This window comes from Paroedura picta, unplaced genomic scaffold, assembly GCF_049243985.1.
Source record: "Paroedura picta isolate Pp20150507F unplaced genomic scaffold, Ppicta_v3.0 Ppicta_v3_sca21, whole genome shotgun sequence".
NCBI classification, from domain to species: domain Eukaryota; kingdom Metazoa; phylum Chordata; class Lepidosauria; order Squamata; family Gekkonidae; genus Paroedura; species Paroedura picta.
The window spans coordinates 2,040,024-2,064,845 of record NW_027518618.1 but is presented as its reverse complement, the minus strand read 5'-3'; the positions used below and the strand labels follow the sequence as shown (position 1 = coordinate 2,064,845).

At 49.8% G+C, this 24,822-nt stretch overlaps 1 protein-coding gene across 1 annotated transcript in view; it reads right to left on the bottom strand.

The window, feature by feature from the left end:
- ARHGAP35 (Rho GTPase activating protein 35) overlaps positions 1–14,635 on the bottom strand; it is a 105,079-nt gene extending 90,444 nt beyond the window's left edge. Inside the window, 1 exon segment of the mRNA XM_077318579.1 lies at positions 14,333–14,635. The gene's annotated coding sequence lies outside the window, so the exon portion shown is untranslated.
- Positions 14,636–24,822: the final 10,187 nt, after the last annotated feature.

Genomic DNA, 24,822 nt, shown 5'->3' with positions numbered 1-24,822 from the left:
CTTAACACCTTTAAGGTCCAATCACAGCAGCAGGGCTTCTATACCAGAGTCAGATAACAATGGCCAAATCACCTGGGCCTCCATTAAAGATGGCACCCAATACCCAAGGACTCTTCCCATCTAGGCTATTTATAAATTGGTACTTGGGAGCCCAAACAGATATTGGCTTTTCAATTCACAAAACATAAAGATGTTCTAAGCCAAAGCCAATCAATTCATAGAATCATAGAATTTCATAGAATCATAGAGTCGGGAGGGACCTTCAGGGTCATCTAGCCCAGGGGTAGTCAACCTGTATGCCTCCAGATGTCCATGGACTACAATTCATGTGAGCCCCTGCCAGCAAGTGCTGGCAGGGGCTCACGGGAATTGTAGTCCATGGATATCTGGAGGACCACAGGTTGACTACCTCTGATCTAGTCCAACCCCCTGCACAATGCAGGAACTCACAACTACCGGCCTACCCACAGTGACCCCAGTTTCATTCCCAAATGATCCCTTACACCACCAAAAATCTCCAGAATCCAGCCTGGCCTGAAGGAAGTTCACCTACCATCCCACAGTGGCAACCAGCAATTCCCTGGGCATGCAAGGAAGGGCCACAAGAGACAAACACTGGCACACCCCTTCCTGCCCACACACTCCCCATCTGCCTCAGTTCACAGAATCAGCATTTCTGTCAGATGACTGACTAGCCTCTGCTTAAAACCTTCCAAAGAAGGAGACTCACCACCTCCCAAGGAAGCCTGTCCCACATAGGAACCGCTCTGACTGTCAGGAACTTTTTCCAGATATTTAGCCGAAAATTCTTTTGAATTAATTTCAACCCATTGGTTCTGCTCCGCCCCTCTGGAGCAACAGAAAACCACTCTGCTCCATCTTCTACATGACAGCCCTTCAAGTATTTGATGATGGTAATCATATCACCTCTTAGTCACCTTCTCTCCAGGCTAAACAGACCAAGCTCCCCCAACCTTTCCTCATACGATTTGGTCTCCAAACCCCTCACCATCTTCGTAGCCCTCCTCTGGACATGCTCCAGTTTCTCTACATCTTTCTTCAGCTGTGGTGCCCAAAACTGAAAACAGCACTCAAAGTGAGGTCTTAGCAGAGAGTTGCAAAGTGCTAACGTTACCTCACATGACCTGGACACTAGATTTCTTTTAATACAGTCCAAAATCCCGTATGCCTTTTTAGCAACCAAGCCACACTGCTGACTCATGTTCATTGTATGGTCTACTAACATCTTGATTCCATGACTTATCAAGGTTGCTATATCTCAAAAAGGTCACTTTAATACTCAGGACCTTCTACCATGACATTCTTGTAGGTCTTTAAGGTGGACTCAAATCCAGTTGTCCTCCTACAGAACAGAATGGCTGCCCTCTGGAACAGTCTTCACAAATTACTCAACACAAAGGCAGTTTTGGTTCTGGATGACCAGGTTAGAAGAGATCGGCTGTTTAAGACTGGGCACAGCATTGGAAACTTCCTATTCCAGTGGTCCACTGGGCAACCATCAACCAGCAAACTGCTGTTTGTGCATCTGCCGGGACCTCCTGCATTCCCCAATGCAACCCCACATTGGATTTCAGTAAGCATGGAAGGTCATGGCCAAAGGAACATACCAAACGCTTCTGAAATATTTAAAAAGCAAATTACAGAGCTCTTGTTATCAGGGCCTGTAACGGTATTAGAAGTTTCATTCCCATGGGCTATCTTGAAACCACAACCAAGGCTATTAGGCATGCCCCCAAGGCATGCCCCCTGATCTGCAAGCCACTCTGGGTACTGGAGAAACTGAAGTGTTTATTTTACAGAGATGTCCAAGCAAATGGGGATCGCACTGGCTCTGCCCTTCTTGCTCATTATAAGCTCCTCCAACTGCCAATCACATCCGTAGGGTTGGGCACTTCGGTGTCTGAAGTGGCTGTTCTCGCTCAAAGCACCAGAGCAGCGACACGCGGGTGGGGGGGGAGGTGCGGGTGCTAGCGTGCCGATCGGCACACACACGCAGGTGCAGAGCTCTGTACCTGTTTGTGCACTGGCTGGCGTGCCAGCGCCTTCTCTCCCCATGGCACTGCCTAATTGGGGCACGAATGGCCGCTTTGGACACCGAAGCGCCCAACCCTAATCCACAGTTTGCACACATATGCTCCCCCACCAACAGTTCGGGCCTATGGACAGTTGGCTCTGCACCAAGAGTCCCTTGGCAAATGAAACACCCTACAAACAGGCAATCATGAGGGATGCCAGAAGGTAGCACTGAGAGCTGGTGTTATCCTGATCCTCCACTAATCTCTCCAAGACCAAGCATAGAGATACCACGATCTTACACGTGAGTAGCAACAAAAAAGAAAGGCTAGATTAGAGTCAGGTGGCACCTCAGACCAACGCTTTCAGGGTACTGAGGGTCAGATGAAGACCCCGAAAATCTTGTTGACCTCTAAGGTATTACGGGACTTGACCTCAGGCTAATACTATCACCCCCTGAAATGAAAGAAGAGGAAAGGTGGCATTGTTCTGAATCCTTTGAGGAGGGTGGTAAGTAAGCAAGTAAGTAAATAAGTAAATAAATACATAACCCCTCAAACAGCTGGCCAGTGGAGCTCCAGAAACTCAGCAGCCACTTTTAAGGAGGCGGAAAAATGAACAAGTTCACCCATTAACAGGCAAGCCACTGGATGCATCATGGTTCACGGGAGAGCACAATTCTCCAAGCAGTAAATAAGAGATGCTGATCCAGTCATTACAGAAGATAAGTGACATAACAGTTTGTTGTAGAGCTCAATTATAACAACAAAAACCCAAGAAAAGACTGAGGCCTGACAGCATCAAGCCCATTTATTGGCACATTATCCCCCCCCCCCCCCACTTGCAGCGCCTGTGCCTTTCCCATTTAGCTTCCAATTTCTGTCACCTTCACTTATGGCTACAGAAGGACACACTGCAATGGCCAGAAACAAGAGTGCCCGCCAAATGTCTTCCAGGTCACACGCGATGCCTTTCGATTCATACCAATGCTTGTCCTTAATGAAATCCGGATACAAGAGTAGCCGTGTGAATGCGGCCAACAAGCCAACATGCGAGTCACTGGTCCAGCATAAATCAGGTTGGCTCCCAGCGGCACCGAAGAGAAGCCAAACGGAGCCCAACAGACAATTTTCTACTTATCCTGCTCTGGTGGCAGAACACAATCCATGGACATCCCAAAGCACTAAAACAGGGGTAGTCAAACTGCGGCCCTCCAGATGTCTATGGACTACAACTCCCATGAGCCCCTGCCAGCATTCGCTGGCAGGGGCTCATGGGAATTGTAGTCCATGGACATCTGGAGGGCCGCAGTTTGACTACCCCTGCACTAAGCCATAATCTCTCCAGCCAAGTAAGCAGCACTGTCTATTTATTTATTCAAGTCATCTATACCCCATCTTTCTCCCCAATATGGACCCAAAGCAGCTGACATCATTCTCCTCTCCTCTGTTTGACTGAACGGGGGGGGGGGGGGGGGGAAGTATCCCATCTATTGCAAAACTGGAGAACTCTGAGTTTAAGACAATGACAGACCTAACATTTCAGCCACAATTAACTACTTAACCCTAATCCTCAGGTGCCATTCTTTTTAACAAACGAAAGCTGGCATCACCTCACATGGCTTCATGTGCCTCAACCCCCCCCCCTCTTGGGACAATCAAATCCAGACAGACAGAGACTCAATGAGACAGAACTGATACCTTCACTTTGTTGAAAGCCTTTTTCAAACCTTGGTGGTTTCCTGAATGGGTGGGAGTTAACAAAATTAAGAAATGTATTAAAAATTAAGCGTTTAACGGGTGATATGACCATATATGGTCATGTTGACACCTCCCTAAATGGCCAGTGATGGGCCTGAAAGGGATGGAAAGGGCGGGGCCTGGGTGGGTGTGTCCACAGCTCTGCTTCCCAACCACATTCTGCATGAACACGTCACTGCTCTCGTTTCTTAAAGCCTGAAGAATGATTCAGGGATTTCTTAACAGTAAACCTTTGAGAAAGGCTGATCTAAGTGGACTTTCACACTTTTGTGGCTTATGGTCCTTAATGAGCAATGTGCATGATTCAGTCACTAACAGAGCATATGTATTGCCCCTTTTTTGTTCTTGTGGCCTGCAAGCCTTATAAATATGAAGGCCCACTAACAATCACAGTGTGAAGACCACGGGGTCCCAGGAACTGCGGGGCCCACAGCATCTGCTACACGACCACTGGAATAAGCCGCTTCTGTCCATCACAGGAAAAAGATGAGTGATCTCTGGAGATTAACAGGGCTGCCCCTCAGGCACTAAGGAAAAGCAAAACTCTCCAAATAGGTTTGTTTAATAAAACTATAAGAAACAATCGCTTTAAAAATCCTGCTGTATCAACACATCCTGCACTGGATGGAATAAAATTAAGGAAAAAATACCAATGAAGAATACTTCTAGCTGTCAAATGTGATGCTGTGCATGGAGACAATAGCTCTGCAGACAGAAAAAGCAGACTTTATGTCTTCCAGCTTAGCATTTAACATGCACACGAGAACATAGGAAACTGCCTTGTATTGGGTTAACAGAAGCACAACGGGAGAACACAAGAACAATACAGCAAAGAAAAAGACACAAGGAATCAATGTCTTAGAAGCAAAATGAAGAATGGGTAAATAAAAAGTCCCTTCAAGTCAAGCTCAAGGTGGCCTGTAGATGCATCTGTCCTCTGGAACAATCCAAGGGACAGATGCACTCACAGGCTGTAATACCTCAAACTGATCAATGAAGCAAGGAAAGCTAAAACAGCCGCTTTGAGCTTGGCTCCTTCTTAGAGCTGTTTTCTGTGCCTTACAGGCTTGGCTGCTGAGGAAATCTCCTTGAAACGACAATTTACCGGAACCTTGTTCAGCTTTCAGCACCAACGTTCATCCTGATTTAAAGGAAACACAATAAAGAGACTTTTCATGTATCCTTTCTTCATTGCGATCCCAAGACATCAGTTCCGCCACACAATTCATTGTACCCTTCTGCTTTGCTATATTGGATTAAATCAGGGGTAGGCAAACTGTGGACCTCCAGATGAGCTCATGGGAATTGTAGTCCACGGACATCTGGAGGGCTGCAGTTTGACTACCCCTGGATTAAATCCATCGGTCTGTCAAGGTCAGTCTTGTCCACTGAGACTGGCAGCTGGTCTCCGGGATCTCAGGTCCTTCACATCACCCACTGTCAGATCTTTTGACTGAGCCTGCGACCTGCTCCGTGCCAAGCAGAGACTCTGCCTCTCAGCCATGGCCCCTTCCCTGCAACCACACCTATCTTCTCACCGTCCGTCAGGGACAACACAAAGAATGTACAATACACCCAGTACTGCTGGTTGGAGGGGGACTAGGAGAACAAAAAACTAAACAGGTTAGCAGCCATCTACTCTGCTCATTCATTTGCCCATATTGCTAAGTATGAAAACTCCTGCTCCAGCCCACTTGGAAGCACTCCTTGAGACTTCCGGCCAATTATTTACGAGGTGCAGAGAGGCATTCCATTCCACTCCTGAACATTTCTGCTCACAGCGCTGGCAGCCAGACCGGCAGGACAGGGCTGTCCTCTCAGGGAAAGATGTTTTGTGGCTCGCGCGGCTGCTGCTAAGGACAGGCCCGAGCTCTCGGGGTTCTTCTACTGCTCGGTCTAAAGTTCAGACCGTGAACTCACCGGGGCCTTTGTGCTCGCTTGCTTCAGACCCAAGCTCATTTCAAACACGAGCCAAGCCGGTAGCCTTGGCGGGGAACTTGCATTCCACATTCGCAACCATTAACAAAAAAGAATTGGACAGAACTTGTAGCAGAAACAGCTATCCACGACTATGAGACGCAACACTTCAGAAAAGCATGGATTCAAGAACCGCACGTCTCTGGGCAACTTGCGCTGGGAACAAAGACCAGATGTGCTTGCCACATTTGGGCCACCTCTAGATGTTCATGGACTACAATTCCCATGAGCCCCTGCCAGCATTTGCTGGCAGGGGCTCATGGGAATTGTAGTCCATGATGGGGGTATTTGGGCCACCACAGTATTGGAAGCCCAAGGAAGAATGTTCAGTTAAGTGCAAGAAAACACAGCACATTATGAAGGCTTTATTTCAAAATGGCTGGCCTTAGAAGCAACTTTAAAGAAACACTGATACATATCCCAAAATTTAAGGATTTATTTTTATTTCTACTCTTTTACTATTACAAGGCCACACTACATCCAGAAGAGTTGGGGATAAGCTTTGTTTTACAAGTTAACAAAATCAGATTTTTATTATTTTTTGCGCTGCCATTTTTAACTGTCCTGGACCAAGTAAAGTGATGATTTGCTACTGAAAACTGTGGAATGTGGCTGCAACTAGATGGCTGGTGGGCCAAAATCTCTTAATACTGGGACCATAATCTTCTACCAAATCCATCTTCATTTAAAATCTATTTTTCTATTTAAAGGACCGAGTTGGAGGCAAAATTAGACTTTCAAGGTCAAGCTGTACAAATAAGATGTTGTCTGTGTCACTGTTCAAGTGATGGATTTTCAAAGTGTCAACACAGAAGGTGAAAGCAATATTGTTCTGCCCTGTAAACCAGGGGTAGTCAACCTGCGGCCCTCCAGATGTTCATGGACTACAATTCCCATGAGCAATGCTGGCAGGGGCTCATGGGAATTGTAGTCCATGAACATCTGGAGGACCACAGGTTGACTACCCTTGCTGTAAACTACCTGGCTATTGCTTCTGAAAAGTTGAGCCCCATTAATCTGGAAGTCAAGTTACACTGCAATCCTAAAAATACTTTCTGGAAAGTAATCCCCGTTGAACTGACCATAGCGGGATTCTGAGTAGGCCTACTTAGGAGCACAATCTTAATGGGTAGAGAGCAGAGTATAAAACAGAAGTTTTTAGTTTCACAGCAGTTTCCCTAAACAGAAATAATTTTTGTAGTGCGAAAGGCATTCCAGTTTTGAATTGGGCTCCTGGAGATTAAAACAAGCTTGATATAGTTGCAATTTGATGTCTGAATTATTATTAGCATCCAATCAGCATGCCCCATAGATCAGGAAAGACGTGTGCTAGAAAGCCCGATTTCAATCTATCCATACCACTGATTTAAAATCAGTCCATATTGTTAAAACACAATGAGTGGGATAAGTGAAACGTTAGATTCTTTTTTGGAAGAAGACCTACAAGAGAAGAGAAGATCTCCTTGTTCTGTAGCAAGCAAAGTTTCTGCAATTGACTCTTTAATTATTTTCTCCCACATATTTGGGTCCAAAGAGAAACAGAATACCTTTGACCTTTCTGTACAGAAGAAGAACCGTCATTTAAAGCCCTACTTTGGATTTAACACTACAACTATATTTAATCTGATGTGCCATAAATTTAATCAGGCTGCAAAACATTTGTTTCTTACTTGGAGGGGGTATGGCTAATTTAATTCTCAGAGTACACAAATCATTTCACAGCAGAACAAGACTATTCAGCACCATTTCCCTGTAATTCAGCTGCATATTCCCATCCTTCACAACAGCAACAAAAACCAACAACCCCCACCCCCATCTTTAATGGAATATTAAGTGAATTTGGCTTTTGATTGCTTCCCTGAAGAAGCGAAAGGTGCAAGGATTAAAATGAGCTGAAGAATCAATTTAGAAGGTACAAAATAAGGTTCTACGATCTCATTTGCAGGGCTGCTTACAGAACAAATTAAGGAGTACCTTCCCCTATAATGGTCTACAACAGGAGTAGTCAACCTGTGGTCCTCTAGATGTTCATGGACTACAATTCCCATGAGCCCCTGCCAGCATTCGCTGGCAGGGGGCTCATGGGAATTGTAGTCCATGGACATCTGGAGGACCACAGATTGACTACCCCTGGTCTACAACAGTTCTTGGCACTGTCTGTATCTTTGTGCTGCTTCCAGATGACGAACCGCCAGCTATGTAGAGCAGGGCCTTTTCTGTGTTGTCCCCAGAACTGAGGAATTCCCTTCCATGGAAGTGTTGCCAGCCTTTGGAGCACAGCTCATAGAATTGATCCATATATCATTCTTGCTTCCAACACATTTGTGTGGAATACAACAAATTCACATGTGTAAACTGCTTCTGAGGGCTCAACTTCAAGTGGAAATAGATGTTTGAACATAGAAAAAGACTCAAGATAAATCCTCTCCTTAGCGAGTGAAATTTCTAAAGAGTCAACAGTAAATGTTTTATCAGATACTATCCAGGACGAGTCAGCAAGCCTCTAAGAACGGCCACATTCATTAAAGCCGCTCATGCGAATTGTAGTCCATGGACATCTGGAGGGCCGCAGTTTGACTATCCCTCATCTCAGTTGAGTAACATGCTAAAGGTCTCTGGCCCTCTATGGTGATGTTATTCGTTATTTATTTATTTATGCTTACATTTCTTTTCCACCCTCTCTCCATGGACTCAGGGTGGACTTGATATCTACCACAGGTTTGCCCATGTATGCTCCATGTACTCGTGATGCATCAACAGACTGACACATAATATTTTTACCCAAATAATATTTTAAACCAATTCCAAGCAAACCTGCTAATTCAAGGGGCTCCATTTTTAACCTAATTAAAAAAGAGAGGAAAATATTGTAACTTATGCCTGTTATGTTAAAAAATAAGAAAAGCAGGGTTCAAACAAGAGGTTTCTTGAGACTGCTTCGGCAGAGAAGGCAGTCAAGACATTCAAAAAAAATTGCCTGAAACTCAACTCCCTCCCACCCCCCAAAGATGGAGGTCCTATGGCTAGGCAGGAAGGGGGTGGGTGAGGAAGCACACCTACCCACCTTGGCTGGGGAGCATCTTAACAACTCGCCCTCAGCCAGGAATCTGTGGGTGACCCCGGATGCCTCCTTACTGATGGAGGCTCAGGTCACGGGAGTAACCTGTACAGAGTGTTTCCATCTTCGCTAGGGGAGGCTACTAGTACCCTACCTGTCTTCAGACTGCTTGGCCACAGTGATTCATGCAATGGTCACCTCTAGATTGGATTTCTGCAACTCACTCTACGCGAGCCTACTCTTATCCTTGACCCAGAAACTCCAGCTGGTGCAGAATGCACCCTCACTGGGACACCTTGGAGGGCCCATATCCATCCAGTGCTGCGGCAGCTGCATTGGTTGCCAGTTGTGGCCCAGATCAGGTTCAAGGTTTGTTTTTTACCTTTAAGGCCATTCGCGGCTTGGGCCCTGCCTATCTGAGGGACTGCTTGTCTCCCTATGCCCCCCACAGACCTCTTCGCTCTGCAGGTGCTAATCTTTTGGAGGCCCCTGGCTCTAGGGAGATGTGTCTGGCCTTGTCCCGAGCCAGGACCCAACCTGGTGGAATGAGCTCCTGGGGGGAGCTGTCAGAGTTCCACAGGGCCTGTAAGACTGAGCTCTTCTGCCAGGCCTTCGGCTGAGACCTGAGCACGGAACAACCGTGGCCCCTCCTCAGGCTACGCTGTAACACCAGGCAAGCCCTGCATCCTGAGACAAATGACTGTTCTAGATAGGTTGGATGGTGGGACAAGGTTTTATGCTGCCAATTGTGTTGTTTGATGAGGTTTTAATAGGGTTTTATATGTGTCTGTTACCCACCATAAGTCTCAGGAGAGTGGTGGCAACAATAAATAAATATAAATAATAAATAAATGCATAGGAAAAGGAATTCAGTTTTAACAAGCAAAGATGAGAAAACTGTTTTTTAAAAGGGGCAATTAAGACCATTACATACAGAGGTTCAAGAGGATATTTAAATGCAGAAAATAGAGAACCTCACATATGAAAATCTCATTTCTAATTGCCAATTCTGTTCAAATAATTTTATATGGGTCAAATGATTCCGTTATTTCAGGAGAAGGTCCATAGTTACGTCATACAAAAACAAGTGGAATCATAAGTGTTATAGCCCATCCTTAAAGCACTACCCCACACATGCTTAACAGCAATAAAACGAGATCAACTGTTCTGACCCCCGAGGACCACACTGCAGGGTGAGATGCCAGAAGCCATGAAGGCCAAATGCTGGATTTCTCTTGTGAAATGCAAGACAAATATGAACATCACCCATATGGCTAGCTTTCGCTGCAGGGAGGGCCATACCACCTTTCTCCCAATTAAGGTGAAAACAATACACTGTTTATTCTTTTTGCTCAGCACTACTGCAGCACCCCAAAAAGGCACCTGTGGGAGGGAAATGCCGACGCTTTCCCACGGCATACGCTCTCTTGGAGAGAAAGAACCTCAGCGACAGACATCAGCAACCATCACAGAACAAAGTGTGAGTCCGGTAGCACCCTGAAGCCCAGCCGAGTCTGATTCAAGAGATGAGCGTTTGTGTGCACGCACACTTCCTCGGATACCTCCGCCATGTTGGGGGTATTCTGAAGTCTTTTAATGGGGGTTTTAATGGGGTTTTGACACTGTGACCCGCCACAAGCCAGTTAGGGAGCGGCGGGAAATAAATCGAAATAATAATAATAATAATAATAATAATAATAATAATAATAATAATAATAATAATAATAATAATAATAATAATAATAATAGAGTATGATACAATATTGCAGGGGTAGGCAAACTGTGGCCCTCCAGATGTCCATGGACTATAATTCCCATGAGCCCCTGCCAGCAAATGGTGCGCCACAGTTTGCCTACCCCTGCAATATTGCCTACTCCTGCACACAAAAGCACATACCTTGAATCAAACTTTGTTGGTCTTAAAGGTGCCACCGTACTCTAATTTATTTTTAGTAAATTAACATACAGCATGATGAATGCGTTTAATGATTCCAGAATCAACCCGGGATAACAAGCTACGTTTTTAAATTTATTATTGGTTTGGGTTCAATTCCAGGGGCAAAACCTAGTGAAGGAAATAGACAGGTCAGAATGGGAGAGACGTGCCTTTTAATTGTGGAATGCTGAGACCCATCCATCTCTCTCTCTCTGGACTAACACAGCTACCCACTTGAATATACCACAGAACATGTTACCTTTCAAGGATTCTTGAAGCCATCAGTACAAGAACAAAAGCAGATGCAAATACATCACTGGCTTTGAATTAACTCCTTCACTGTCAGCTCTCAGAATGGAAACGCAGCTCTTCCAACAAACTCTCACCTACCAACTGCCTCGCTTGAGGGCAGAGGGAGGAAAAATCTGCTCTGGGTGATGTTGTTTACTTGTTCTGCTGGTGGCCATGTAGAACACTCTTGCTAAGGGACATACATTAGTATTCTCCAAGAATGTGAATGAGGGTAAAAAACCAGGTCCCATACTTCATCCATAATGTGCAATGGGAGAAGATACATGCACACAAAACCCATTTTATTGCCACATCCTAAAAAATCAGCTCCTGGCAATATTTTCAGACGCCATTAAAAGAAAACACAACTTGAACTCCTGAGACCAAAATGCCTCACAACTGAGAGAGGGAGATGAATCTTAGAGGCCTTTTGCCATAAAATTAATTTCCTACTGACTGTAATTAACCAGCTTTACCAAAAAAAACAAACAAGAAACCCTCACTTAATAGCTTCTGCACGCTCTGGTTCTCAAGTCCCAGTGACAAACTCATGACTGCCCACCCCCCAAACTATTTTGGCTTACATCACAAAGGAACAATTTCCTTTCGTATTTACCCAGAGCAGTTGGTGATGCACGATATCACACATTTGCATGCACATATCTAAATTTAAGGACTATTTAAAAAAAAAAACCAAGGACTGATGAATCATTTTGTTGTTATTCTCTGCTGATCAGATCCTGAAAAGACTTGACTGACCAGATCCCGCTGGCACTGACATCTATCCTGGTCTAAAGCTGTAACTGGAATTTGTTGCTGTGATAGAAATTGTAGCTTTAAAAAGAAAAGAAAAAAAGGCCCCCTAACTTGATGCCACAAACATTCAAACATGAGGAAGAAGAAATTTAATTCAGAAGGCAAATGAGAAAATATCCCTGCAGCATGCAACAGAGGTCAGTGAGACCAATATTACCGGATTGTAAATTCTCAGTATCTTGCCCTGACATGAGAGCCCCCTTGAATCTGAGGTGATGAGGCGGGACACAAATGTTCAACAGAAATACAATCTGAATTTTACTGATGTCCTGGATGCTAATTATTTTTAAGTGCTCTAAATTCTCAAACAACAGGGCCTCTCAACATAAAGCCATGGTCCAGCTTTATCCCACGACAAGAACCCCAGCAATTTAATCAATTACTAAAAGTAGACACCAGAGATGCTGTCTAGCAAACTGGGCGCCCATCACTTGCCATTCAGCTGTGCACATTCTAACTTATTTCAGAACACCAAGCAAGGATGTTGTCTGACAATGCCTAAACATAGATGAAAAATGAAAAGGGGCAAGAAAATAAGCAGGGACGGGGGAGGAGGAGTTATGGATGGGAATAGTTCAAGATGCATGTGCTTGGAAACCAGGATACCCTCCCTGTTGGCTAGAGGGAAGTTCAAAACCAGATAGCACAAATTAAGCAGTTCTTCCCTTACCTTCAAGACTGAAGGCATGTCTTCTAATCCTGAAAGGGGGGGGGGCATGGCATTCCTGTGTGTCTATCTATTAATAACAAAGCCTTGCCAAAACAATTTTACTGAGAAGACTGCAGAAAAAAGGCCAACACTCTAAACTAGGCCTTGAGAGTTTTAAAAATAACTCGCTGAAGAACAGAACTTGGTGGGGAAAAGAGATGTCAGAGTAGACTGTAATGGCATTTCCTAGTTCCTTTCTCTCTTTTTTGGGGGGGTGGGGTGGGGGACATCTTCATATAGAATGAGGCTTTGTTTTGACAGAACCACAACGTGCAAAGCCACACCAGCCACATCTTCCCTAGCAATGCTAAGATGCTCCTCTTTCCTCCCACCCCATCCTCTTCAAAAGGAATCAAGTGCTTCAGTTAGCATCATCATCTTGATAAAACTCTTTAACAGAAGAACAATTTGCATTTTGAACATCTCAAGAAGAGGCAAAGCCCTCCACCTTTCACTGGCTCCTATATGGGCCTGGCCGCACATGACAGACACGTGCCATCTCACAGAAAGTGGAGAACCAATAAAAGGGGGGCAAGAGAGGAACCCAATTTAGGGGCTGCCTGTCTTCTCTCTTCCCCCATGATCCTACAGCTGGGCATCTCCTACACAAAAAGCCCACTAAAAGACAGAATGCAAGGACCAGAAAGGGTGCTCTAGAGCAGGGGTAGTCAACCTGTGGTCCTCCAGATGTTCATGAACTACAATTCCATGAGCCCCTGCCAGCAAATGCTGGCAGAGGCTCATAGGAATTGTATTCCATGAACATCTGGAGGACCACAGGTTGACTACTTCTGCTCTGGATGCCTAAACCTTGCCTATCATTACCAGGCAGAAGAGTGAGGCATTCAGACAGAAAGGCACCGTAGGTATTCTTCTCAGCCCTCCTTCTGTCCCACAGAATTTGGGGAAGATGCTCTCCCCCCAAAAAAGAGAGGGTTAACAAGCTCCAGGAGATGACGGTGGTAATCTCAGCGTGTCCAAACTCCTTCAAGGCAGGGAGAGAAGAGCCGACAAGAATTAATCCAAGAGAGTGAAGCAATCGATCATCGGTGGACTGTCATCCACCTCATACGCAGGGCGAGGGGGGGAAGGAGCGGGGTAGGCTGCCCCCCCCCCCCCGGGGACTACAGGCCTTTCCCAATGCCAATCCGGGGTCTTCCTATGCCACCAGCCTTACACAACCTCCCCCCAGAAGTTGCAAGCGGGGTGTGCTCCTCCCCCCCCCTCCGAGGATTGTCCCCCTCTGGCTGGACTCCTCCCAAGCAGGCTGCCCCAGAGGTCATGGTCCAGAGGGGGGGGGGACGTCTGCTCCGTCTCCCTGGCTGCCCCACCCACCCACTCCCTCCCTCCTGGAGAAGAGGGCAGGGAGGCGAGGGGACGAGGAGGACCCCCTGAGCTTACCTCCTCCCAGGACCCCCGGTGCGAATCCTACCTGGCAGGGGGGAGGGGGCGACAGGGGTCCCAGGCATGGGGGGGGGGCTGTTGTGCCACTGGGCGGGGATGGCAGGGAGCTCAGGAGCGCCTCCCCCAAGCCCCGTTCCCCATCCCTCCCGCCCTGCCCCCCCCCCAGATAAAGAGCCCCCTCCCCTTGCGGCGAGGGGGGAGGGGCCCCCATTCAAAGAGGGGAAAACGCCCGGATCGCCGCAGGAGGGGCGAAGGGAGGGGGCGCCGCCCGCCCCTCCCCCCCCGCCAGCACCCCTCCCCCCTCATTGTTCCTCCTTCCCCTCCCCTCCCCACTGCACCCCACCTACCGGGTCGGCGTCGGGCCCGGGCGGGGCGGCGAGGGGCCGGCGGCGGCGGCAGGAGAAGGAGGCGGCGCCATCTCCCTCCCTGCCCTCCTCCTGCTGCTGCTCTCGCCCGGGGGGCGGCCTGTAATGGCGGCGGCGGCGGCGGCGACTCTCGGCCCCCCTCAGAGGCGGCGGCGGCGGCGGCGCGCGGGGGGAGGGGGCCGGGAGGGAGGGAACCAGGCGGGCGGGTGCGCGCGCAGCCCGGGCGCGAGGGAGAGGAGGGGCGCCCGTTAATGCTGCTGCTGGTGGTGGGGCTGGCGCGCGCAGCGCGAGAGTGGGGCGGGGCAGGCTGCGGCGAGGCGACTGGAGAAAGGGGGCGTGGCCGCTGCACGCTGGGGGGAGGGAGGAGGTGGATGCGCGCGCATGCATGCCCAGGCTCGGGACGCTCGCCATGGGCTCCCTTCGGGCGACTCTGGGTGCCAGGCTCCAGGCGGTTCCTGGGCATCTCCCGGCGGCCCCTCGTTCCACCCCAGAGCGGGCCGCCCTAGTTGGGGCCTTGGAAACAAGCCTTTCCTTCCGACTCGCTGCGGCCATTCGCACGTGGGCTGTGTGGACGCGTGTCGTGCCAAGGCAGACCCCGGGGCGTGCTCGCAAGAAACGGGCCTCCCGGCTTCTTCTCCCCCCGCTGCTCCCGGGGGAGCGTGGCAGAGCGTTGCGTGAAGCATCCACACGAGCGTCGCAGACACGTGTCCTTCGCCCCACGCGTTCTCTTGCCGGCGCAGCCTCGGCATGGGGGTGGGGGGGGGAGGGTTTTTCCGCAGAAGGCAGGACCGGCTAGTGTCCCTTGCAGATTTCTTTGTGCCTTCGTTTTAAAAAACACAACCCTGCGATTCTTGTAAAGGCGCGGCATCCAGACGCCCTTTCGCACGTGCCCAAGATCCGCTCTGGGAAGGGTCGGCAGCAGCTCTGAGCCATTCCAGAGGAGGGGACTTTGGGGGGAGGCTTCCAACTGAAATAAAATAAATCTTTATTTTTCCAAGGCTCAGGATATGCTTCATTATCATCAGAGTATAATAAACTACAGTGAATATTAAAATCACGTTATAAAACTGTTCAAATCTAATTGTCTGCCAGCTAAATAATACTAAATCATACTATATGAGGGTCCATCTCTCACCCGGTGTCCTTTGCAGGGCAATGAGCTGATCGTTCCAGGCCCCAGGGAGGCTGGCCTGGCCTTGACCACAAAGGGTTGGCCGCTTTGTCCGCTGGCTGCTTCGGGCTGGAACGCCCCCGAAGCGCCCATCCCTAGCCGGGGCCTTTTCGGTCCTGGCCCCTGCCTGGTGGAATGGGCTCCTGGAGGAGCTGCGGGGCCTTGAGGAGCTTTCTGCTTTCCGTAGGGCAGGGGTAGTCAAACTGCGGCCCTCCAGATGTCCATGGACTACAATTTCCATGAGCCCCTGCCAGCATTCGCTGGCAGGGGCTCCTGGGAATTGTAGTCCATGGACATCTGGAGGGCCGCAGTTTGACTACCGCTGCCGTAGGGCCTTCAAAACGGAGCTCTTCCGGAATGGTCTCCGGTTGGGGCCGGTGGTAGAGCAGGTGGCATGCGTCCCCCTTGATACTGGCACCAGACATCTTGACGCCAGTTATTCTCCCCTTATGCCCGCCTCATAAGGTTTTTCCTATACAAAGTTTTTGCCATCTGTTGAGGTTGTAATTTTGTTGATTGGGGGTTTAAGGGGTATTCTATTGGGTCTCTATTGTTGGATTATTTGTTGTGGCCTGCTGTGAGCAGTGGGCTATAAGACCCAAAAATAATAAATAAACCATATTCCATTGTGGGCAGCCAACCCACGCCCATCTCCTGATAAGCAGAAGGGCATCTCTTGCAATAGAGACAGGCAATTCAAATTGAGAAATTCTGGAGATGGGGGAGGTCATGGGAGGGAGGGGGGGTTGTTAGGGAGCCCAAAGGACTAAGTGGGGTATAAGACCATCGTCCCCACTTCAAAGCAAGAACTGGTTGCAGCAGTCTGTAAATTACTTGTAATTGAGACACACACAAATTAAGCCGATTCAGAATCTGGTTCATCATCAAGGTGAATATTGCCTACTCAGGCCTGCAGCTGCTCTTTAGGAGCTCAGGCCGAAGGGTTTCCCATCACATACCACCTGCTCCTTTTAGCAGGAGTTGCCTGGGATCGAACCAGGGTCCTTCTGCATGCCAAGCAGAGTCTCTTCCAAATTCCAGATTATAAACCTGGTTAGGAATGGAAATCGGCATTGGACGATCCAGTGTTCTATTTTTGTGCATTTTGAGCTTTAGTTCCAACCTAGTCGGAAACAGTAGATGTGAGATTATAAAAATTATATTCCTTCTCATTCTTTTTTTTTGGGGGGGGAGGGGGGGGCAATCTTAAAAGTTAGCAGCATGTAAAGCTTTGCCTTTGTGGATCCTTCAAAAGAAATCCCTGTATTTTTTCCCCTCCTGGTTTCCCTTAATTGTTCACAGATTTTTTAAAGAGAGCTCCCCCTTTCCTGCTGGCTCTGCAGAGAATTCAGGTTCTTCTTGGGCAATTAAGACCCGACATGGGTTAGACCAGGGGTAGTCAAACTGCGGCCCTCCAGATGTCCATGGACTACAATTCCCAGGAGCCCCTGCCAGCATTTGCTGGCAGGGGCTCCTGGGAATTGTAGTCCATGGACATCTGGAGGGCCGCAGTTTGACTACCCCTGGGTTAGACATTTGGCAGCACTCCACGTGGCATGACGCAGCCCTCCTTGCGCTTGGCTTTCTGGGCCAAAAAATCCTCTCCACTGAGAGTGGCCACAGTAAATGTCTCAGTGCAAGTGATATGCATAATGGGCCTCCTGACTGTGCAACGTAGACCCCTTCCACTCGCTGGGGTGGGCAGCCTCCCCGCTCTCCGCCCCACACAGTCACATAAGGTGACCCCAGAGCTGGGAGGACTGATGCAAGTCCCCTTCTAGCCCTGGGGCAGGAGCACCCGTTTCCCTGCAGTGGGTGGGGGGGGGAGGCAAGTTCAAAAGCGGAAGTGTTTCCAAATCAGAATCCCAGAGGGGAATTCCATGGCCCAAAGGTTATTCGTGCACAGAGCATGGGGACTCACAAGGAACACATAGAGAGGATCATCGTCCTAACGCATCAGGGCAGGGGCCCCCAACGCAGTGACCCTGGGTGCCAACTACCTGTCCTGGAGCCTGCCGAGAGTTTGTAAAAAGTGGGTGTGGCTTTGGCCCAGAAAGACTTCTGATTGACAATTAGAAAATTGACGGGCCACACTGATTTTTGTTTTTTATGTTGCTTTGGCAGCAGCTGTCACAGCAACACAAGATCTTTGTTGTTGCAGGGGTAGTCAACCTGGGGCCCTCCAGATGTTCATGGACTACAAACACTCGCACGGGCTCATGGGAACTGAAGTCCATGAACATCGGGAGGACCCCAGGTTGACTACCCCTGGTTTATAGCATTAATACTGTTAATGTTTTTAAATTTTATGAATGACGATGTATTCTGTAATTTTTAACCTGCAAGCCAGCCCGAGCCTTTGGGAAAGGTGGCATATAAAATACAATTGGTAATTATACAGTAATCTGCAGCAGCCATGTTGCGGTTGGCCCCGCCTCCTGTGGTGGCCATTTTGCCCCTCTGCTTTCCACGCTGTGCTGGCATTCCCACGGCGTCTGCAGGCTTAAAAAGGTCGGGGATCCCTGCTCCAGATGGAGTATGGATTCACGCTTGCAATTTCCCAGCAGTTGATTGTATGCTCAGCCCCACCCCTCTGTGGAAGCCCCTCCCACAAAGGGGCAGGGCTTGAGCAGAGGAACCTGAGTGGGCTATAATGCCAGTGTCCACCCTCCAAAGCAGCCAACTTCTCCAGATCTCAGGTAGGGATGTGCGCTTCGGTTCGACTCAGCTGTCTTGGCGATCACCGGAGCCCGAGGCGGCACATGGCGCTGGCCTCCTACGCGCCACCTTGGGCTTCGGTGATCACCGAGGTAGCCGAGCCGAAGCGCATATCCATAAACTCGGTCATCTGGGGATCTTTTGTAATAACGAGAGATCTCCAGGGGCTGCCTGGACTGGAGGATGGCTCCCGTATTCGGCCACTCTGAGACCCTGAAAGGAGATCTTTGCAAAACGGAAAGGGAGAGAAGTGACTCAGGCAATCCCTTCTGTCAACGTCCCCTTCTGAATCCTGTTACTTTTCAACCAGTGGTTTGCTTTGTGGTGACCTTCCGCGGCGGTCAGTGCTTCTGTCAACATGCTTCTCTTGGCCTGACACACAGCGAGATTTGAACTCTCTTCCTTCTGCCACCTGAACCTTGCCCAGACGGCTTATAGCCCTGGATCAGAAAAGCAAACTTAGCGGATGCTCAGGCGGTCAAGCGGGTGCCTCTCCCTTCGGAAGAGGTGGTTTGCGGCGGGGCCTTGGGAGAGATAGCCATGTGGGTTCTGTCACTGGGGACAGGAGTCCAATTTGGGGGCCTGCAGGGGAGGGGGATCCTGCCGGTCTCAGTAGGATTCTCAATGCTTTCCTTCCCTGGAGCTGTTACAAGCTACCTGGCTGCTGGGGGGGGGGGGAATGCATTGGGGGAGAGGTGGTTTGCCACAAGTTGGACTTTTGTTATATGCACACAGTGGGGCTGTGGGCATATATCCTCTCCCTGACCTGAGTGGGCCAGGCTAGCCTGATTCTGTCCAAGCTAAGCAAGGTCAACCCAGGTTAGTGCTTGGAGGGGAGACCAAGGAAACCCGGGGGTTCTACAAAGAGACTGGCAGTGCCAAAAGCCCTCCCTGTTCATCTCCTCCCTGCCCCGAAGGGCCCAAGCTGGCCCAATCTCTTGGGCTCTCAGATGCTAAACATGGTTAGAACTTGGGTGGGAAGGCCATGGTTGCTATGCTGAGCATGTCCACTTGTCTCTGCTCCTACTTGGAAGGAAGGCCCAGGCTAGGCCCTGGTTAGTCCTTGTGTGGAAGACCCCCAATGAAGGCCAAGATTGCTATGCAGAGGCAGGCAAGGGGCAACACCCTCTGTTTCCGTCCTATGTTGGGCAGCCCAGATTGTGGAAGCTAAGCAGGGTCGGCCCTAGTAGTGCTTGGTTGGGAGACCCCTAATGAAGTCCAGGGTTGCTGTGCAGAGGCAGGCAGAATAAGCCCCCTCTGCATTTCTCTTGCCTTGACCTAGACCAGGGGTAGTCAAACTGCAGCCCTCCAGATGTCCATGGACTACAATTCCCACAAGCCCCTGCCAGCATTCGCTGGCAGGGGCTCATGGGAATTGTAGTCCATGGACATCTGGAGGGCTGCAGTTTGACTACCCCTGCCCTTGGGTATTAAAAGCATTTGCTGGCAGGGGCTCATGGGAATTGTAGTCCATGGACATCTGGAGGGCCGCAGTTTGACTACCCCTGACCTAGACGGTCCGCATCAACCTGATCTCATCAGACCTTAGAAACTAAGCAGAGTTGTCTGGGGCTAGTTTTTAGAGGGGGAGCTACCAAGGATGTCCAGGTTTTTGTTTGTTTGTTTGTTCGTTCATTCATTATATTTATATACCGCCCTCCCCAAAGGCTCAGGGCGGTTTACAGGGAACAAGAAAAGATACAGATAGCATACGGTAACAGGTGATAACAGTAATAACATTATAACAACAATAACATGATCATAACAATAACAGTAGAAAATGGCATTGCAAGAGCCTCCGCTCAACGCTTACTGGGACCCAGTGGGTTAGGCAGATTGGTGTCAGTCGTAGGAGGGGGGGGGAGCTTGGGAGCCCATTGGAACCGATGGTTTGGGTCAACCTCAACCAAATGCCTGGTGGAGGAGCTCCCTTTTGCAGGCCCCGTGGAACGGATTGGGTCCTGTCAGCAGAGGCAGGCTGTACCTGTGGATCTTGCCTCGCTCACCCACCTCCTGCCCCACACAACATACGGAAACCCACCCATCCTCAGCTGCAAACCAGGCCAAGGAACTCCCTGACACAACATAAGGGAGACTCTGAAATCACTTTTGGTTCTTGCCTTAGATCCATGGGGGCCAAAGGTGCCCTCGCCACAGGGGAAACGGGGGAGAAGTCAGCACCTCACTCCTCTGCTCACCCACCCAGTCTGTTTCCAGGGGTCTGCTGTGGCTGGAAAGGGAACGGGTCCTCTTGGGATCTTCTGCACCAGGCATGGGGGGCTGGAGACAGACGCTCCCTTAGTTCATGTTGCCAGGCCCCTTCTCTCAGGGGAAAGGGCCTGTCGGCTCATGGGGGTCAGTGGCTGTGGGGGAGGAATTGTCACATCCATATCGACTCCCTTGCGGGGTCCCTCAGGACGCAGTTCTCTCTCCCACGCTATTTAACATCTCTTTGCACCCTCTGGCACAGGTGGTCCGGACTTATGGGTTGGGTTGTCACATGTATGTGGACAATACTCAGCTTTTTCTCCCGATGGGCAGCCACTTGGACTCCCCCCCAGTTACATTTGCCAGATGTTTGGAAGCTGTTGCTGAGTGGTTAGAGCAGAGTCGCCTGAAACTCAACCCCTCCAAGACGGAGGTCCTGGGCTGGGCAGGAAGGTGGCAGGACAGGAAATGTGGCTGCCCACCTTGGCTGAGGTACAGCTTGACATCTCATCCTCAGAGAGAAGTTTGGGTGTGATTCTGTATGCCTCTCTGTCTATGGAAGCCCAGGTCACGGGCGTGGCCCACATGGCATTCTTCCACCTGCACCAAGCAAGGCTGCTGGTGCCCTGCCCACCTCTAGGTTAGACTTCTGTAACTTGCTCTACTCTGGCCTGCCCTTGTCCTTGACCTGGAAACTCCACCCGGTGCAGAATGCGAGGGTCCTCACGAATACACCCAGGAGGACTCCTGTCCAGCCGGTGCTGAGGCAGCTGCCTGGTTTCCAGTGCTGGCCCGGATCAAGTTCAAGGTTTCGGTTTTGACCTTGGGCCCTGCCTATCTGAGGGACGGCTTGCCTGTTTGTGCCCCCCACCAAGCACTTTGCTGTACAGGTGCAAATCTCTTGGAGGACCCTGCCCTAAGGAAGTATGCCTGGCCTCGACCAGAGCCAGGGCCTTCTCAGTCCTGGCCCCAACCTGGTGGAACAAGCCCCACCTACCTCGCTGGGTGTCGGTTGTAGGGAGAGGAAGGGAAAGGTACAATTTGTGTCCAAGTGTCAGTTGCTTCGGGACTCCTTCAGGGATTGAAAAGTGGGGTATAAAACTGTCTGGAAACCAACTCTGATTCCAGATTCTACGTGCAGCCAGCTGGGTGACCTTGGGGCAGTCACAGTTATTTTATGGCTGTTCTCTCAGAACAGTTCTCTCAGAGCTCTTTCAGCCTCACCAACCTCACAGGGTGTCCGTTGTGGGGAGTGGCAGGGAAAGCTCTTTGCATGTCACTTGGGGAATCTTTCAGGCAGTGAAAGTTGGAAGGGTATTTAACAGCTCCAGTCTCCAGGTCTTTTCCAAGAAGGATTTTGCAACCCCGACCCCATTTGGAGGGCAGGGGGTGGGGGGCATTTCCGTCAGTGTGGCCAGTCGCAGGGTATTCAGACTGCGACCCCTAGAAAGGTCCTTGTAGCCTCTGCAGCTGGCAACTCGCAATGTTGCCTCTGTGCATGATGCGGCCAAGGAGAGGTGGCTAATCAGTCGTGGGGATGAAGTCATCCCTAGCACAGGTTAAGTGAGGTGCCTTCTTGCCCCCCCTCCCCTCCCCTCCCCGCCAGGCCTTTTCTTTGCCAATGTGGAGCCAGAGTAGGAGGCGGCCCTTGGCAGATGCTGGGAAAGCAGACGTTGGTCCTGGATGCCTGTCTGCGGAGAGCCAGGCCCTGCCGGGGGACGCTGGGAATAAGCAGCACAAACAAGCAGCTGCCTTTGAGTCATTCCTAGCAAGAGGGGCAGGGGGATCGGCTGTGGGGGTGAGCTTGGGACGGCTTCTCCTTGTGGATGCGGCCTTCTCCCTCCCCATTGGAGCCCCTCCTTATGGGATGGCCCACCAGAAGAGGTCAAGAAGGGTCCCGGTCTCCTGGCTCCCTGCAAACTGTGCAAAACAAGATTACACAGGAGGGTTCTTCTATGTGGGCAAGAAAGAGTCCCAAGAGCTCACAAACCCCTTTCCCTTCCTCTCCCTACAACAGGCACCCTGTGGGGTAGGTGGAGCTGAGGGAGCCCTGAAAGAACTGAGAATGGCCCAAGGTCACCCAGCTGGCTGTAGGTGGAGGAGGAGGAATGGGGAGCCAAACCCGGTTCTCCAGATTAGAGGCTGCCGCTCTTAACCACGACACCAGTATGGCGCCTCCAGAGGATCGACATGGTACTAAAATGAGTCGCAGATTGACCTGTAAAACCAGTGAGGGACTGCAGCATACACCCTTGTGCCTGGCTTGCTGCACGTGCAACCCCACTGGTATTGAATATATCTTGTTAGTACGAAGGCTTTGCTTCCGTTTTGTTTGTAGGCTTCTGGTTGGTTCTATAGCCCTGCTCCTACTGGGCTGTGGATGGGATGCACGCTCTGGTTGCTCATGGGGACTCACTGAGTGTGATTTATTTTATTTTGTTTGCTTTATTTAGAGCCCAGCTCTCGCCCTAAAAGGGGCCTGAAGCAGCCTGATATCATTTCTCTTTGCTTCCATTTTATCCTAGCAACAATCCTGTAAGGTAGGCCTGGCAGAGAGCGAGTTACCAACATAAGGCTGCCCAGCACATCCCCATGGAACGAACAGGGCGGGTGTTGAACTCGGGTCTCCAAGATGTGAGTCTGGCAATGTTCAACCACAGCACCATGGTGGCTGAGCCCTCTTGAGAAAAGCAGAGTGTAAATGATAGAAATGAAGCATCAAATAAATTTTAAATGTGGCCAGTGTGATGTTGGGCCTGGGACACCTGAGTTCAAAGGTGCACTCAGCCACAAGGTCTGGGAGGCTATGAACAAAGTAGAGAGGCCGAGGCCTGCATAAGGACATCAGGGGAGCCCTGCTGGGTCAGACCAGGGAGGGCCCATCCAGTCCAGCCTCCCGTCTCACCCAGGGGCCAGCCAGTTCCCCTGGAGGGCCACCCCGAGGGCAGGGAGGCCGAGGCCTTCCTAAGGACATCAGGGGAGCCCTGCTGGGTCAGACTAGGGAGGGCCCATCCAGTCCAGCCTCCTGTCTCACCCAGTGGCCAGCCAGTTCCTCTGGAGGGCCAATAACAGGGCAGGGAGGCCAAGGCTTTCCTTGAGAAGAGTATAAGAAAAGCCCTGATAGGTCAGTCACCAATTGCTTTTTTGATTATGTTGTTATTTGTAAGGGGGGTTTATTATGGGTTTCAATGAGGTTTTACCCTGATTGTCAGCTGCCAGAAGCTGGCCATGGGAGTGGCAGGATATAAATTGAATTATAAATAAGTAAATAAAATAGGATCTTGTTTACAGTAAGCTCAGACCACAGTTCTTAATAATTGATCCAAGTAAGTTGGTGAAACATTTTGTACTGTACAAGCTTGTTATCTCTGCCGAAAAGGTGCAGCCATACATTGGTGGAGTCCTGCTTACATCAGGCTACATGCATTTGCGTAGGTCACAGTCCTTAATTGTTTCTGGAAGACACATTTTAGTCACTGGCCTGTGCCTGTATCCAGAATAACTGCAGACGTCAACGAGGGACCTTAGAATGGCAGGGTGGAGATGTAAGGGGCAAAATCATTAGCCCCCCTTTCTCCTCCATTGCCGACAGCTCTGATCCATCTGATATAACCTTTTAAAATGAAGGTTGTTGCCAGTCCCCCCCCCCCCCCGTTAGTGGTGGGGAACCGGGGGTATTGTTAAGTCTGCAGGTTCGGTGATACAGACTCAACAGATTCTTTAGATGCAGCTCTTTTATTGGCCCCGATTGGCCCTTAACGGACTCCGTAAGATCGGCCCATTCTCAATGGCCATTGGTGGATTTCTCAAGCCCTGTTTTGCACAGTATCCCTGAAATCATAGCTCTGTCCTCATACGTTACAGGTACAATTGTCCACTCCAGGCTGGAGATTTGGGAAGGCAGCCTGGGGAGGTCAAGGACTTCTATGGGGCACAAAGCCAGCACCCTCCAAAGCACCCAATTTGTCCAGGGAAATCGATCTCTGCAGCCTGGAGAGGAGGTGCAACTCCAGAGGATCCCCATGTCTCACTTGCATTACCTAATAGACTACCAAATAATATAATTCACTGGGTTTTGTAAATGTTTATAAGTGTGTGTGTGGTGTATGCCTTTTATTTATTTATTACATTTCTATAGCACCCTCCCCTTAGGCTCAGTTCACATGGAACAAAGAACAAGAACGATAGATGAGACTCAGTGGCTGGGCCAACAGTAATGAACATGGAGAATAGCATTTGGAGAGGTAGCAACCAACAGACCCAGGGTTCAGGGCATGGATTCACGGGAGGGAGGTTCGGGGCCCAGTCGATGTTGATCAGCTTTCGCTGATCTCCGTCAAACACCTGGCGGGAGGGAACTGTTTGCTTCTCCCCC